Below are 18218 nucleotides of genomic sequence, written 5' to 3'. Positions count from 1 at the left end.
AGTCACACAACACTCCAACTGGTACTCTCACTAGGAGTCGGGGAAGACAGCCTTTAAAATAGCCAGAGTACCTTTCTTAGTTGGAGGGAGAGGCCAGACCTAGTTTCTCTACCAACCTGCCAGCTTATATACTGTGGGTAATTGGGGCACACACCTGGACCTTGTCAGGAGGGGATTGGCTTATTTAAGGTGGACTGCTGTTAACACATTGAATGCCAGCCATGTTTTCATTCCTGTAGGTAAGTTGTGCCAGGGGTGTTTTTGACGATTCTGGCTCATTTTTGAACAGACGAGGATTCTTTTCTGTTAAGAATTCATGAACACCAATCATCTAAAAATAACTAATAGAATGTGTGCTTTCTCTGTCTAAAAGAGTTAGTTTGCAGAGTTAGTAGTTATGTAGATATTAGCCGTTGAGTACAGCATGGTTTCAGCGTCTGGAAATTTATTCAGAGATAAATGGCTTTTTGTGAAACAGTCACTTTAACCATTCATTTTTGGCATCAGTAAGACCGTCAGACATTCTAAACAATAGTTTTGAACAGTAATTTCCTCCATAACAACAGGAAACACCCCTCTCATTCAAACTCCTCCCTCCGTGTGTCTTCTCCTCCTTCCTCCTGGCTGTACAGCGGGCGTGTCAGAAGCGCTTTTGCTGCTGCCTGCCTGTGTGCCTGCCTGCCTGCTTGCCTGCGTGCGGACGCTCCTTGTGCGAGTCAAGATGGGCCGGGGAATGCGTGGGCGATGGGCAGATGTTGATTCTGGCCTTTCTGAGGTGTTTCAAAGTGTGTTTCACCTATGATCTATTTTGCAAATCGCTCTCCGCTCTCTGTGTGCTGCTGCCGGTGCGCGGCCGCTCTCAGGCAAGACAAGTCTTGAATGGATTACTGTGAAATCGCCACGGCATTTCCTTGAACGGCTTGGTCCCGCGGCAGTTTTTTCTTTGATTTCGGTCGTCTGGGGGAGCACTGTCAACACTTAGTGGGTCGGTAAAATAGATTATACACATTATCTTGCTCCAATAGTGATCTCGAAGATGTAAAAGTTGTTGATTGATGTCCCACCGCCAAAAAAAAAAAATGTTTATCTAAGACGAGTTATTTCGGCTCTGGCACTTAAGCGTTGGATTATGTAAGACGAATTATTTCGGCTATGGCACTTAAGGTGTTAAGGTGGACTAGTGCAGTTCACCTGGTTACAAACAATTTTTTTAATTTACAGTTAGGACTAAAGATTCTTATGAAAATACCCCCAAAAAACTAAAACAAAATTAAAACGTGCCCCCAGGGCAAAAATATGGAGAAAAAGGTGGCATTATAATGCACATGTAAAAAAAAGAAGCCATCTGTGTGTAACGGTGTTGTGTTGGTGGTACTTGCAGCAACCCATGTTAAGGGCTTGCCATGGGGTGGATTCGAACTGCCGACCTTCAGCTTGCTGGACGGACACGGTAACCACTGCACCAAGAGAGCTAGCTCCCTTGGCGGAGCTGATTAACGTGCCTTTATACTGGGGGAGTGAGTTTAACCAACCTACTCGCTACCACTCGGGACTCACGAGGACTCACATTCATGTGTGAATTTTGGTGAGGGAAAAACTAAAAGAATCTGAAGGAGAATGGGTTTGATGGGTACCCACGAGTTTCCCCTTTTCAGACGGGCCAACTTTATGCTAATCCCATGCAGTTTTTTAAACAACAACCACCACCACCACAACAACAACCACAACAACAACAACAACAACAAAACAGTTTAAATGTTTTATTTTCACCTATTCTATTTTGATATTTTGGACCAGTCTTGGAATTACATTGGAATTACATACATTTGGTATGACTGGAAAGCTGAGACTCTCATGGATTCAATGTACCCAATTCTATTCATGTGTTGTGATGATGATGATGATGGTGGTGGTGCCCATAGTAGGCATTTCATAGTGAAAATTATTTTTCTAAACTTGACCTCGGTGTATAAAATGATTTATTTTTGTTATGTGTGTGTGTGTGTGTGTGTGTGTGCGTGCGTGCGCGCGCGCATCTAATTAGCTGATCACTGTATGCTGTTACTTTTTCTTTCTTTTCTTTTTATTTTATCTGATGTGATTTATTGTACACTACTGTGTGTTTTTCTTTTTTGTATTTTTAAAGTCTGTGTCTCATAACTCCTAGTGAGTGGTCCGCGATACTTGTTGTATGTAGCAAATTGTTTTTATGCTGTTGTTGTATTGAGGAGTGACACATAAATAAACTTTTCTACTATACTCTACTGTAAAATCCAGGCTGGTCTGAGGTCTGCCTAGGGGAATCAAGTGAAGGGGCAGTGGAGTTTGACAGTGCGGCGTCAAAGATGAGGCTGGGATCCTGAAGCAGACACCTCATCAGTAACTCCCTCATCTGCTGCCGTGACAATCTACGGATTCTTGCCTGCAATGACAGTAGATAGACATGATTGGTTTATTGAAATACATTGAATATTTATATAACAAAGTAGATACTGTTATAATTTAGATACCCTTTCATCTTGTATACGCTGGGCCTGCAGCTGCTGGACTCTGGCCAGGTCATTCCGGGGAAGGTCATGACTCCCTCGTCCTCGTCCTGCCCCTCTGCCACGCCCCCGTCCCCTGGCTTGCCCTCTGCCTCAGCGCTGGCCTATAGGAGCAGGTGATGGGCCCCAAGGGAGAGACTCCTCAATGTTCTGGAAGGAAATAAACAACTGAACTGCAATATACTGGTACTCTAACGTGGGTAACACTTTGTCCACCTACAGATAGAATAAAGTGTATTAGTAACATTTTAGAGGTTTATTCGTTGACATTCAACTGTTTACAGATGTTCAATAGAGCAATTGTTCCCAAACTGGGATACGTGTATCTCTAGGAGTACTTAAAAAACACACACACACATTTCTTGAAAATAAAGAAATGTTCAATTAAATCTGCTCAGGAGGCACTAACTGTAACTGTCACACCATTTTGTATTTTGTAATGTTATTCTTCAAAAGGTGGGTTATCATTCATTCATTGTATCATATAGCTTTCTCTTGCAGTTGGGAAAGGGGGCACTGAAACAAACGGTTGAAATGTTACAAATACTCCGTACAGGGATAGCGGAACGCATCTGAACTTGGGGGGGCCGGGGGGCGTGTCGGGAGGGCGTGTCCCCCCGTCGGGGGGGCGTGCCCCCCCCCCCCCACACACACACACGTCTGTGAACCACCATCATTGATTATTATTATTATCATCATATAAAGATTTTGGTTGTTTGAAGCCAGATTCATATAGGAATATCTCATTTTAAATTAACATTAGGATTAGACGGTTGTGATGTCAGTATTCAGTCTTAACAATCATATATTTGCTCCTTTTCTCACTCACTCCTATGTCACCACCTGCTCTCACTGCAGGGTTTGAGATTCAACTTTTTTTTTATCACCAGCCAATATGGCTGCTAGATTTTAAAGTTACGAGCCAATTAATTTCAACTAGCCAAAATGTTTTTCTTGAAATAAACCAGAATATGAGGGCGACTGGGTTTTACAGCAGGGCTATTCAACTAAATTGTTCAGGGGGCCACATTGTCAGAAACCTAAGGGACCGGGGGCTGGACCGTTCCCCGAGCCAGTACACTTGACACAATGCGCCACCATATTTTTGCAGCCGCGCTGGAACTATTATTAAGTAGGGGGTGCTGTAAGGAATGGAATCTCGGCAGCGCCGAAGAAAATTTTATGTTTTTTGGACTTTTATCCATATTTAGAAGAATATTTAATTTTAAATTAACATTAGGATTATACTGTTGTGATGTCATTATTCAGTATCTTCTCCTTTTCTATTATTAGTATTAGTATTAATATTAAATACTGAGTATCTCATGAAAAACTATTAATATTGCATCTTTTGTGTTTAGCTCCGTCTCACACCAGAACCAAATTACAGAGGGGGCCTGCCCCTAGCTTGGGGGGGCCAAGGGGGGTCCGGGGGGATTCTCCCCCGGAAGAAGATTTTGTACATTTTAAAGTAAAATTCGTCAAACTGGTGCATTTGAGAGCAAAAGGAAGAGGCTAAATCTATGAGGAACTACACACATCTCTAATGTGTTGTGACTTTACAAATAGGCCTAAACAATTAATATTAAATGTATTTACACATTGTGCACAAATTGCATTCATTGTGACAAATTTACAATAGTTAATTAATATCCAGCCAGAATCATTGCAAATGGAGGTTCAAAGTAACAGTTAGCAATAGCATTCAGTTTATCAATGCCTAATGACAGCCAGATTCCGTTTTAAACTTTAAAACAAAAAAACGGAAAAACGTTTTTAGCACACACAAAAAAAAAAAAAAAAAATTGAATGGGGGGGCCAGCTTAGGGAATGGGGGGGCCCGGCCCGGTCAGGCCCCCCTCCAACGCCGGGCCTGTCTCACAGCATTGTAACATTGTAGTGCAGCAAGAAAGGAAAACTACTGTAAACATTTGAACCACATTTCTTGTTTAGAACCTATAGCTAGCAACATCGCCATCTCCTGAAAAACATTAATATTGCACCTTTCTTGTGGCTACATCACAGCATCTACTGAAAAACATTTATAGTGGATCTGACTTGTTTAGTTCACTTTAGATTCACATCACATCTGAAAAACAACCAGTCGAGTGTAATAAGTAAATGAGGTTTAATTGTAAAAAAAAAAAAAAAAAAAATCTAAATTTTTTTTTTTTTTTTTTTTTTTGGGAACTGAAAAGTACCCGGGCCGCGGCCCGGGTGGCCCGGGCGGTTCCGCGATCCCTGACTCCGTAGACTCTATGTAGATGTGGCGGGGACACTTTTGTATTTTAATGGACCTGTTTTAATGGAATGTGAGACACAGCCAGATTCCCGACCGCACTGGAAGGCCACACTGATCAGTGTAACTGGCCTCACCTGAGCACCAGTGCGAGTGCAGGGGATATCATCATGGATGTATTAAAAGAACTGGATAGGGGACGAGCCACGCCCATCCATGCATTCGGACGGAGGCTGCTCACTGGCGCATGAAGCCATCATGGGGGGTTTTTCTTCCTGGTTTTACTTCCTGACCATGCGGCCCAAGGCGAAGTGCGCATGTGTGCCATGACGTATTACATGACGTCTCCCACCCCTCCCACCCATGGATGTAGATGTAGATGTAGATGTAGATGAAGAAAATACACCCGTACACGGCTCTTAGTGGCTTCTGAAGAAAAAATGCCCCATAAACAATTATTTGATCATTAACTCATTCATGGCCAAAGACGTCTTTGACGTGTTATCAGGAATAGCCCAGAGGGCCAATGACGTGTTTGACGTGTTTTTGTTTTTATTAGTGCAGCGCGGAGTTCAAACACTTCCCCAGCCTGTGACATGTTATCAGGTCCCTAGCCTCAAAGTCAAGCCGACAACACGCGATCAAACACATACCGCAGCTGTTGTTTTGAAATGAGCAGGAGGAAAAACAGAGAAACGCGCTTCCTTGTAGAGAGGAGAAACGCCATTGAAACGCCCCTCGGCGCGCTGCACTGCTCGCCTTGCTGCAGGGCGAACCTGGATTGAGTTGTTCGCAGTAGTCAAACCCGTGACGAACATGATCGATCCGGTTCCAGCGCCTGGTCCCAAAGCCAAGCCGGACCCGTTCCTGTGTCGCAGCATTCGTCCCAGCCCGAACGAGAGGAGGAAAACGGTGCAGAGGCAGAGGAGGCTAGACGCTGATCTCAAACCAGTTTGGTGTTCCCCTCCTATGCTAATTTGCGGGGGAAGGAGGTGCGATCCAGCAGCAGCTGTGGACAGAACTCTCTCTGTGTGTGTGTGTGTGTGTGTGTGTGTGTGTGTGTCTGTGTCTGTGTGTCTGTCTGTGTGTCTGTCTGTCTGTCTGTCTGTCTGTCTGTCTGTGTGTCTGTCTGCACACTCACTCACACTGAGTAAACTGTATTGTTGAATGTAAAAAAAGCACTTCATGTATATATATATATATATATATATATATAAAAAAAAAATTGTCATTTGTGTCATAATGAATAATATTTACATGTCTGATGTCAATACAGTTCAAAATAAAAGAATTGAGAGCGAGTTCTGCCTGAGATTGTGTCTTTTACAAAAATTGCCTTTTCTGCTGTTTCTCTTCTCCGAGAGACCTTTTTGGTGAAAACAGGGTGTATATAAATGGCTATAAGTAGAGTACAGAACATGCTAAAAGCTAACTTTTTTTTCCCTGGTGAACCCAGAGACGTACATCTTCATTTTGAGGTATTGCAAATCACTTTGGTGCTAATAGATAATTTACTGTGGGTCTTGAAAGATGACCAACAATTATGAAAATCTTTGGCCTGTGCTAAATATTGGCAGTCCTAAACTGGCCATGAATGAGTTAAAAGAGTCGTTTTATACTTTGAATAGATTCCCCTGGGTTTAACAGCTGCCGGGGTTCCCATGCAAGTGAATGGGAATTTTCCTTTCTGGGCTGCATGGCGACAGCCGATGCAGCGAGGAGCCTACACAGCGCACCAGGACAGACCCAGGAGAGTGGAGAGCCAACACAGCACCTATCCGGACGAGCCTAGGACCACTCTGGAACCTGAAGCGCAGCAGCCAGTGTCCGTTCTGCTCCTCCAGCCTGGACCAATAACAGGACACTGTTATTGCCCGGGACAAGAGTAAGTACTCACTGAATTGCGGCGGACACATTGAGGCCGGCTGCGGGGCCAGGCAGGGTGGGGAGAGCATTGTGCTTGTGTACATAAGATTGGCTGTGGGTTTCCTGTCCTCCAACAGAACAAGGTGTGCGGCACTGGGACGAGGCCTGTGATTCGGCAAGCTGCGTTGGAGAAGCAAACGTCTCATCCGTGAAACCAAGGGGGAAGCCATTGGACCGCAGCAGAGGGGTGGCATTGTGACGTGCCCCTCTCTCGAGTTAAGTACCCCTTGCTCCCTTCCTCCTGTCCAGCATTTTATAGAACACGGCGATTGCCATATTTTAGACCTGCTTTTAGCGTTTTATCTTGGACATTTTTATTCATAGTTTTAATGGGCCCTTTTAGCCCCAGCCACTTTTAAAATATTCCGTTGTAGAAAAGGCTCCAGGTTTTAGGTGTGGAGCCGACGCGATGACGTCACCCACACACGTTTTCCCCACACGCACGGACACTATCTCACTCTCTCCCTCTTAATTGATACGCGGGTCATCAAAGAATTAGCGCTCCTACCGTCTGCAGAAAGCCAGTTGAGAGATGAAAAGAGGTGAAAGGGCAGTTCTCATTAAGCTAAGTCACCAGTCCTCAGTTCTCCCTGGGTTGTAGTTTTTAACTCTGCTTACTCCTGATTTTAAATGAACCTGTGCAGCTTTTAATCTTTTAGAACTAGAGTCCTAGTCTCTGCTGCAACCCTTGGTGGCGTTGTCGGGCAACATTTTATTAACTCATTCACCGCCAAAGACGTCTTTGACGTGTTATCAGAAATAGCCATCCACGCCAAAGACGTGTTTGACGTGTTTTTGGTTTTATTAGTGCAGCGCGTGCAGCAAACACTTTCCCAGCCTGTGACACAGACACAGGTCGCTAACCTCAAAGGGTAGCCGACACCACGCGATCAAACACATACCGCAGCTGTTGTTTGAAACGAGGAAGAAGGAGGAAAGGAGGAAAAACAGAGAAACGCGCTTCCTTGTAGAGAGGAAAAAACGCCATTGAAACGCCCCTCGCCGCGCTGCACTGCTGCCTTGCTGCAGGGCGAACCTGGATTGCCTAGTCAAACCCGTGACGAACATGATCGATCCGGTTCCAGCAGCGCCTGGTCCCAAAGCCAAAGTCCCAAAGCCAAGACACCCGTTCCTGTGTCGTGTCGCAGCATTCGTCCCAGCCCGAACGAGAGGAGGAAAACGAGCAGAGGCAGAGGAGGCAAAACGCTGATGGGGAAGGAGGGGGAAGGAGGTGCGGGGGAAGGAGGTGCGATCTAGCAGCAGCTGTGGACAGAACTCTCTCTCTCTCTGTGTGTGTGTGTGTGTGTGTGTGTGTGTGTGTGTGTGTGTGTGTGTGTGTGTGTGTGTGTGTGTGTGTCTGTGTCTGTGTCTCTGTCTGTGTGTGTGTGTGTGTCTGTCTGTCTGTCTGTCTGTCTGTCTGTGTGTCTGTCTGTCTGTCTGTCTGTCTGTCTGCACACTCACTCACACTGAGCAAACTGTATTGTTGAATGTAAAAAAAGCACTTCATATATATATATATATATATATATATATTTATTTTTTTGTCATTTGTGTCATAATGAATAATATTTACATGTCTGATGTCAATACAGTTCAAAATAAAAGAATTGAGAGCGAGTTCTGCATGAGATTGTGTGCTGTACATAAATGCCATTTTCTGCAATTTCTTTTCTCAGAGAGACCTTTTGGGTGAAAACAGGGTGTATATAAATGGCTATAAGTAGAGTACAGAACATGCTAAAAGCTCACTTTTTTTTCCCTGGTGAACCCAGAGACGTACATCTTCATTTTGAGGTATTGCAAATCACTTTGGTGCTAATAGATAATTTACTGTGGGTCTTGAAAGATGACCAACAATTATGAAAACCTTTGGCCTGTGCTAAATATTGGCAGTCCTAAACTGGCCATGAATGAGTTAAGGACCCTTTTAAGCATTTTTAACGTGTAAAAGTTGGCCACGTTACATAGACGGACTATGCAAGTGTTACCCTACTTGTAAAGTGAAACTTTTTAGTTAGCGTTAGCGTGTAGATACGTGCTTGCAACAGTTAGCGTATACATTGAAAATATATTTGTTAAGCTGTTTAGTTTGCAATGTTACATTGAAGCTGTCACTAACAGCCCAGTGTAACAAATACAAATGTAAACCTCAATTGATGTTTTTTATGTGTTTATGCTGTAATTTACTGAAATTACTTGCACTGTTGTTGTTTCTTACCTCGGTGTCAGACATAGCGTTAGATGCAGAACTTGTAAAAGTCTCTACTCTACTCTACTCTCCACTCTAGTGTGGTCCCCTTCACCGGATTGTAGTGTTAAGCGCACTGGGGCACCATATATTTCACCTGTTTGCAGTGATTGCCATTTGCTGTGAGTACACGAGTGGTGGGTAAGTTGTGCCACTCCTGGAACACACCCTTATGTAGGCTGCCTCCCCACTGCTGGTCTTCGCCCACATTCCCCCTCCCTTTTTATAGTTGTCTGGTTTTAAGCATTGGAAGTGTGTTATTAAAAATAATTAATTTACTGTTAACTAAACTATTGTAATAAACATATTGTTAAACCTTCATAAACATGGGATTTTCTCTGCTAACCTATTTGCTCCACAGACACTTCCAGTCATCATTTATTCAATAAATTTACATTTACTTTTGGAACCACGTCTCTCTCCTTTTAAGGTGTTGAACTTGTGTAGGCTATGGGACTTGTATCTCATTTAGCCTAAGTTTCCATCTTATAGTTCCTGGGGTGAAATTCCCCAGGTGGCGTAGTCGGGTCATTTATATCTTCTGGTTTATTTACACCTTCATCTTGCCACACATGGATGGGGTGTGATCCAAATGCCTACTGCAGCTTTACGGTTTTCTCCTGTTACAATGCCACCTTGTAACCAGTAACCACACTTTAGATATATACTCAAGATGTTCTGTGACACCTTCAATTTAATGAGCAGAAGGAGCTCAACCCAATGAGAAAGATTAATGAATCCCCCTAGTTAAAATAATCACCAGATGAGGCATGAAGAACAATGATAATAACAATAAGCTGTGTTTATTACAAAATAAATAATATTAAAATGTACAGCCTATTTAAAAGCATTGTAGAACATAGCCATTCTGTCTGGCCAACCATATCCGCTGACAACAGTGAGTGAAGTGCCCGAGCGCGCTCCCACGCCCCGCCGCACCCCACTGACAGGAACACCTAGTGGGAGAGAGGAAAGATGAAAAACAGCACCACAAGCCAGCATGCAGGAGCACTCTAAAAATGGGAAGCATGCGATCCCCTTTTGTACCACTACAAACCGTATACAAGCCAAACCATGTGCGCACTTACTTTTAGCACTATACCACCAGACGTAGAAGAAGGCTCCCATTCCACCAGTACCCCACACCGGCAGCTGCGACGAAGGTGGAGGCAGACACCAGACAACCCACCCAGAGTCGGGACGCGCTGGATATTAGGACAAAGAGTACCATAGCAAAGGGACCGGCCTAGTGATAGCTAGGCAGTTGGTGTAGCCTGGATCGGCCTGGTGGTAGCTGGGCAGTTGGTGTAGCCTGGGACCGGCCTGGTGGTAGCTGGGCAGTTGGTGTAGCCTGGGACCAGCCTGGTGGTAGCTGGGCAGTTGGTGTAGCCTGGGACCGGCCTGGTGGTAGCTGGGCAGTTGGTGTAGTCTGGGACCGGCCTGGTGGTAACTGGGCAGTTGGTGTAGCCTGGGACCAGCCTGGTGGTAGCTGGGCAGTTGGTGTAGCCTGGATCGGCCTGGTGGTAGCTGGGCAGTTGGTGTAGCCTGGGACCGGCCTGGTGGTAGCTGGGCAGTTGGTGTAGCCTGGGACCGGCCTGGTGGTAGCTGGGCAGTTGGTGTAGCCTGGGACCGGCCTGGTGGTAGCTGGGCAGTTGGTGTAGTCTGGGACCGGCCTGGTGGTAACTGGGCAGTTGGTGTAGTCTGGGACCGGCCTGGTGGTAACTGGGCAGTTGGTGTAGCCTGGGACCGGCCTGGTGGTAACTGGGCAGTTGGTGTAGCCTGGGACCGTCCTGGTGGTATCTGGGCAGTTGGTGTAGCCTGGGACCGGCCTGGTGGTAGCTGGACAGCCATTGTAGCCTTGGACTGGCCTGGTGGTAGCTGGGCAGCCTGTGTAGCCTGGGACTGGCCTGGTGGTAGCTGGGCAGCCTGTGTAGCCTGGGACTGGCCTGGTGGTAGCTGGGCAGCCTGTGTAGCCTGGGACCGGCCTGGTGGTAGCTGGGCAGCCGGTGTAGCCTGGGACCGGCCTGATGGTAGCTGGGCAGCCAATGTAGCCTGGGACCAGCCTGATGGTAGCTAGGCAGCCTGTGTGGCCTGGGCCCGGCCTGGTAGTAGCTGGGCTGCTTATGCAGCCTGGGCTGGCAGTTGGTATTACTGGTGTACAGATCCGGTTTTGTTCACCAATATTACTTTATAGTGTGGTAAGAAAAGACTAAAACCACTTCAGAGGCTCGTGATGGAGAAATATTTAAGGATTAAAGGAGAATTTCGTTTTTTTTTAACCTGGAGCCATTTCCTGGCATTAATTAAGATTTGGCCACTCACCTAGCGATGTCTGCGGCGTTTCTGGGCGTCCTAGCGTTGTTTTGAGATCAATATCGTCCAAGTCAGTCGTAAAATGGAGTTGATTTGGGGCCAAGTGGAAGCCTGTATTTCCTGCATCTAAATAGCTATTTTTCTTCCCGTTTTCGCCACATATCGCCGTAATCTGATCAGTCAACATCCATCAGAGTAATATTTCCCCCCAGGCTATTTCCTGCTTTCTCCCAGGGACCAAATAACCTCAAACGTGATCTCGGTCACCAAGTCTCCTCGAGTCTCGTGAAGTCCCGCGATACTTTACTCCCAGCTTGGGAATAGCCTACCTGAACTCACCGCTTCACCTCACAGTACCCCCGCGCGTTTGATCAGGATACACACCAAAGAATAGCTCCCTGAAAGATTTTGTGAAATATGGCTGAATATTTTTCTGATAACGAGGATATGGACGATGACTTTGTCTACGATGGCCGCCCTTATTTATTCGAACCAGAGTATACAGCTGAGGAGATTATAGAAATTGAACAGCGTGAGAGAGACGAACAGCTGGCTAGAGAACAACAGGCCGCCGCCGCCGGCCCGACACGACTGAATGACAATTGGTGGTGTCGTTGTGATCATTGCAGACCTCTGGCCACCGAAGACGAATGTCTCTGTTGCATCGAGTGGACCCTGAGGCCAGATCTTGGAGGTCTGGATGTCCCTGAGGATGCTGATCCATCGCGTCAAATACCACAGTGCCTGACTATAGATGAAGATTTTCCCTCGCTGATCAACAGGGCTGTCCTCGAGGCTTTTTTTCATGTCCCAAAAATAAACTGGAAGACCCATCCAAGACCCGCAGGACCAAACGGGCAACTTTCCATTGAGTAAGTTCAAATATCTATTTACAAGCATGAGATTTATTTATCCTCTAATTTCTGATTGATCAATAAATCGCCGTTCTAAACTGTTTATTCTGTTGTCTCATCTAATCAACTTTATCCTTTGTTCTCCTCTATCGTTTCGCAGTAGCCTACAAATGATGTAGGCTATTTACATGCATGATATTTATTTCTCCTCGAATTTCAGATTCATCTGTAAATCAACATTATCAACTGTTTATTCTGTTCGGCTCTTCTAATCAAGGTTTTCCTTTATTCTTTACTCTTTCGTTTCTCCTAAAGGCAGTGCAGACTTGTTGCCTACCGCGTTGTGCTGGAATGGGCACTGAGAGGACAGCAGCTCGGACATAAAGTCAGAAGGATCTTGCCCAGCTGTATCGTCACTGCGATCCGAAACAAGTATCCGTCTGCAACGGGCACTTATGTAGGGTTCACTGATGCTGAGGACATCTTCAACGATTTGTAGAAGTGATGTCCCCTCAAACGTATCCTACAAGTGACTCTATAACTGCAATTTGTAATGGACTACGATTACAACCCACTATACACATCAGGATAACTGGATGCATCCCATTCAATCTGGATATTCCCAACTGATAGAGTTGTTTCTATTATGGCTAGAATTCTAAAAACAGAAGGCATACACTGTACTATATCATAGGCTATCCTGTATATCAATGTTATGATGTATTTACTAGCCATACATTTCAAGGATTGTAACATCACTATAAAATGTCAATATTCACCCATATAAACAAATGTTTCTCGCACAAAGTTCGTTTCTGATGTCTTTCTTTAGAGGGTAAAAATTGAACATACAATAGTCAAAAAAGAAGCAGGTATCCATCCATTGTATTCTTTTGGACATATATCTAAATCGATCCCCAAACAATTAGATTTCTAACTATGCAGAAAATAGGAGAGATATTCCCATGACAATCCTTCTGTCATCCTGTGTACATTTTGTTAGAGCGAACGGAAAGTTGTTTGCAAAATACATGTATCCTGTATAGCAATGTTATGATGTTGTTACTAAACATACATTTCCACGATTGTAACCGAATTGTAAAATAGCAATATTCTTCCTTAGAAATAAACGATACTTGCTCACAGTTCACAGTGTGTATTTATTTACAGAGAACAAATTGAACATTCAATAGTCATAAAAATAAAGCAGCTATCCATCCAAACTATTATTTTGGACAAATATCTATCCCCAAACTATGAGATATCAAAAAGGTGCAGAAAATAGGGAAGATATTCCCATGACAGTCTAACTGGACATTTCAAGATTCATGTTTTTTTTTTGTCACTCCATGGTACAAGTATCACGTGTGAAATTCCGTTTCCGTTTACAACATAGTACAAATGTTACAGGGCATATGAGTGCAAAAACAACAAGAGACACAACAAGCAATAAGGCAGTATAGTGATAAGACAAGTCAGAGACAGTGACATATTCACTGCACATAGGTGCACATGTCCTGTGCATACATTTGGTTTCAGCTAATAAGGTTCAGCCCTGTAAACATTTCTGAACCGATGACTCCGTCTGGCATGCAAATCTGCTAGATCTGGTCTGTGCATTGGCGCAATATTCTGTAGCAGTCTACGCCGGGGTCTCCGCTCTGTGCGCGGCTCAGTGTAAACCACAGCTGGATCATCTTTCAACACCAGTACACGCTGGACCAGGTCTCGGCGGAAGTTCTGCGTTGTTGCTGCAAAATATGGCTTTACAACCCATTCATGGCTTTGTCTGGACCAGACATGCTTCCATCTATCTTCCCCTAGTAAAAAAAAATTAATAATAATAAATATTAGTTACAAGTTTTCTTTATTTCTTCGACAGATACCGGTTTCCGAAAATTGCCACAATAACAATGAAAATATATGCTAGTTAGATATGTATCTCTACCAAGCCCATCACATCTAGTTACCTTTCTTTGTAGTAGCCTGTGATCTTCCTACGTTTTCATTATGGTCCAGGATGGCCAGCTGGGTACGGGCCCTCATCGAGTCATAGTGGAAGTGTAGCCTCTTTGGAGCGTACTTCAACATCACAGAATGGTACACCTCAAGTGATCCTGAGTGTTGTAAGACAGACAACCACATATGATAGAATGGATTACTTTAGGTTTGCATCTTGCACAGCTTCTATCATCCAAAGTTGTTATTACTGTGTGTTGAACATCTATAGGCTGTCTTTGTGTGCGTAATGTAACCTTTCCAACTAACTACAACTGGATAGCTGAGTAGTCAAAGTTAGCGGGCTGCAATCACTCCCAGCTGACAAAAAGGGTCAACTAAAATGTAGAATTTGATATTTATTTTTCTTGACTCTGTAAAAAAATCATACCTGTGTGTTTGAAGAGTGCCATCTGCCTCAAATCTCGCAGGAGATTCTTATCCTCCACAATGACTTGCAAGGCTTTGAAAGCAGGGGAATCAGCTTTCAGCCACCTCCTCATCCTCTGCTGCTCCACTGTCATGGGAGGGTGATGGCAGGTGAACTCCACACTGTTCTCCTCCCATCGATGGACACCACAGATGTGATGCTGCAGCGAGGTCCAGCGACGAACACATTCCTACAGAAATCAGAAGGGACACATTTATAGTTGAATTAGTTATTGGGGGGTGATAAACCTATGTTCAGTTGTTGTTTCTGACATTAGGAAAATAGGTTGTCATAATTACATCAGAAAGTGAAACCCATTATACTCTTTTCATCCTCCGTCACGTTCCCATTTTTCCTAAAGTAACATTACATGTTTTTCTTAGAAAGCATAAATAATGTATTTATTACCTCCTGATCACCATGGGAAGACTCGCATGACCAGTACAAGTGATTGGTGGTAGACTTTAGCCATAGCATGAGGTCTTTCTGGTCCTTCTTATTAGAGGCAGCCACAAGCTTCTTCTTCACTCCTGAGCAAAATAGAAGAAAAGTTATCAATAAACATACACAGAAAATGAAATATATGTAGTAGGATAATGTTGGCCCTAACCCTAAATTATGTCCTCATGTAGTGAATAACATTGTACATTATGTCTCCATCACTACTAATATGCAATCTATTCCCCATTTTATGTAGGTTAGAAAGGAGAACTTATTGTCGTATACATTGACTTGCCTTTGCTGACATGCCAGGGGTCATATTCATGGCGGATATTTGGATAATCCTCTCTCATGATTTTCCTGATGGACGGCGATCTGTCTGTGGTCATCACACCAACATCCACCCCCCACGCCAGCAACTGGTCCAGGCCTCTCTGGAAACCCACGGCTTCCATAGCGACAGAACTTGTAGCTTCTGAAACCTAAGACGTGAAGTCTTGTCAATAAATGTATTGTATGTGCATTGTTGGATAAATAAAAAATAAATAAAATTCTACGGATCTTGAATGTTGTACTTTACCTGGACCAGTTCCATATGAACTATTTGCTTGGTCGCGTCATCTTGGAATGAGTAGGTGGAGTACTTGGCACTATATCCTGGAAATCAAAACAAGGAGACTGCGGTGAGCAAGGATGACTGCAAATACTTACATAGACATATTTATTATCTGATTCCATAAAGTCTATGATGGATTACATTATTATGACAGTTAGACAATATTTACCTGGACTATCACATCTGGCATCGCCAGAGTTCGACCTTCTTCCCGGATAGTGATGATTGACAGAGCCGGGAAATTATCAATTCTTGTTGTTCTCTGTATGCTTGCTGTATGGCTGGGATGTGGTAGGTTTTCTGCATGGCGTAGAACTGTGTTGTCTTTGGGATTGGAACATTGAGTAGACCTGCCCAGTCTGAAATGTCAGTGTATGTGGCTGTGAAGACTGTTGAGGCGCTGATCAGCAGGTTATTATCTGGCATGCCTCTTCTGTTGGGACAAGATTGCCACTGACCAGTGTGATTGCTGTCGCAGGTCCAACTAATTTTAATTTGGCTGCCTCTGGAGTTGATTACTCTGTTTGAGATCATCGAATCACACTTAGGCTCGTGGCACTTTATGAATAGTTGCAGGAGGGCAGACTCGTTCACTAGCCACTTCTTCTCCTCCCATGCTTCTGGTCGGTCGCCACGAGAGCTCCCAGATGCAGACGTTGTTCCTGGACTGGAAGGCGAGTCAGTACTTGGTGGTGCAAAGCTGACATCTGAGGGATCCAGGTCCAAATCCCCAAAGCTCATGCTGAGGTCACCAACTGCAGCTTCGGGTTCTAGTTCACTCTGGAGACAAACGGGAGTGGTGGAAAGGATAAGAGACTGCTCAATTGTCCTGATTTTCGATTTATTTTTCTAAGGAAAATATACAATAGTAGTATTCAAGAAATGATGTAAGCTGGATCTTCTTTTATTTTTCCTGTTTTTTCAGATAAGAAATGATAGCCTGTCGACTCACTTGAATATCTGGTTCACTGCCAGGTTCCGGGTCAGTCGGTGGAGCGGAGGATGTCGAGGCAAGCTGACACAGGATATCTGTTTTGGAGGTAGACGGGGCCTCATCCTAAAAACACATAAAAAAAAATAATACACATAGTGTCAGTGTAGCTAGGAAGGAGGGATGATGAAAACTGACACAAATCATTACTATTCATGAAAGGTGTTGGAACTCCAGGGCTTACCACAGATAGTGACCAAGTAGGAGGTCGGCCAAGATAGATCCCACTGAGTGACCGCCTGGTCCGCGGGGTAGGCGTGGAGGGACTTGTGAGGACTAGAGTCACTGCTGTTGTGAGATCTGGCCCAACTGATGCAGGTTGATCCTCGTCAGCACTTGGTCGAGGCTTTGTAGGAGTGGACTGAGGCAGAGCTGTAAAGTCAACCTCTGGTGGAGAGACCTCACCACTGGCTTTGTCCTAAATGGTAATCAAATAGAAAAATAGTTGTGGGCACAGCCTTGTAACAAAATGCATATCATTACTACTCTGTTTTTACTAGCAAATTGGAGATATCAGGTAAGAGGTGTACACACACACACACACACACACACTCTCTTGATAGGCTATATGTGTGTGTGTGTGTGTGTGTGTGTGTGTGTGTGTGTGTGTGTGTGTGTGTGTGTGTGTGTGTGTGTGTGTGTGTGTGTGTGTGTGTACACACGGAGTGTGGCATTTTGGATTCATCAACACAAGCAGGAAAGACTAATATAATAATACTCTCAAGCATTGCAGATGATATACTGTTGTGTAAGTTATCTGCAATATTCTCAAGGTAAAGTTTGAACTGGTGAAGGAAAACATGGACGCCTCTTTGTGTGCCCCCCCCCTCCCCCTCCCCCTCCCCCCCCACCTACTTTATCCTGTTGGATAACAAAGACATACTCTGAAATTGTAGGCCTCTTACTATTATTCTATATCTATAGGCTATATATCTAGAAATATATAGATATATATGTCTATCGATATATAGAGATACATTGAGATATATAGATAGGCTATAGGCTAGATATACACATATATACACGGGCACACACACGCACGCACAAACGAACAACCAGACACACAAAGTACGCTACTGTTTGGATCAATACATACCTCCATTGGGTCTGGGACATACTCCACTCTTGGTACAGCATTCCTCTTCAAATTAGTACGCGTTCTTTTCTTGGTGGTGTCTCGAGTCCAGAATGGCCCACGGTAATCCTCAGGAGTAAAATGTGCACTGCAGACGCGGAGGTCGGCTTTGACCAGCTCTGCGTGCGTTGTGTTTGGGTCCTTCTGGAGGACGACTAACCATAATTTCGCGATGTCCATATTATGTAATGGAAGTCTGTGGAAGCTGAGTTGTGTCCGCCTCATCTTGTTGGTGCAATTGGGATATGCACAAAATCGAACCATGTTGGAAGATTTCTACAACTATTCGCAAAAAACGTGTGGAGCTATTCTTTGGTGTGTATCCTGATCAAACGCGCGGGGGTACTGTGAGGTGAAGCGGTGAGTTCAGGTAGGCTATTCGCAAGCTGGGAGTAAAGTATCGCGGGACTTCACGAGACTTGAGGAGACTTGGTGACCGAGATCACGTTTGAGGTTATTTGGTCCCTGGGAGAAAGCAGGA

The 18218-nt window shown here is 44.4% G+C and overlaps 1 protein-coding gene across 2 annotated transcripts in view; it reads left to right on the top strand.

Annotated features, from left to right (window-relative positions):
* Positions 1-18218, top strand: part of LOC310791806 (DELTA-stichotoxin-Hcr4b-like) — a 403187-nt gene that overhangs the window by 363747 nt on the left and 21222 nt on the right. The gene's annotated exons all lie outside the window — the stretch shown is intronic.

This window comes from Poromitra crassiceps (assembly GCF_964638095.1).
Source record: "Poromitra crassiceps genome assembly, chromosome: 17".
NCBI lineage: Eukaryota > Metazoa > Chordata > Actinopteri > Beryciformes > Melamphaidae > Poromitra > Poromitra crassiceps.
Note: the sequence above shows the minus strand (reverse complement) of the source record. Positions and strands in the feature narration are given on the sequence as shown.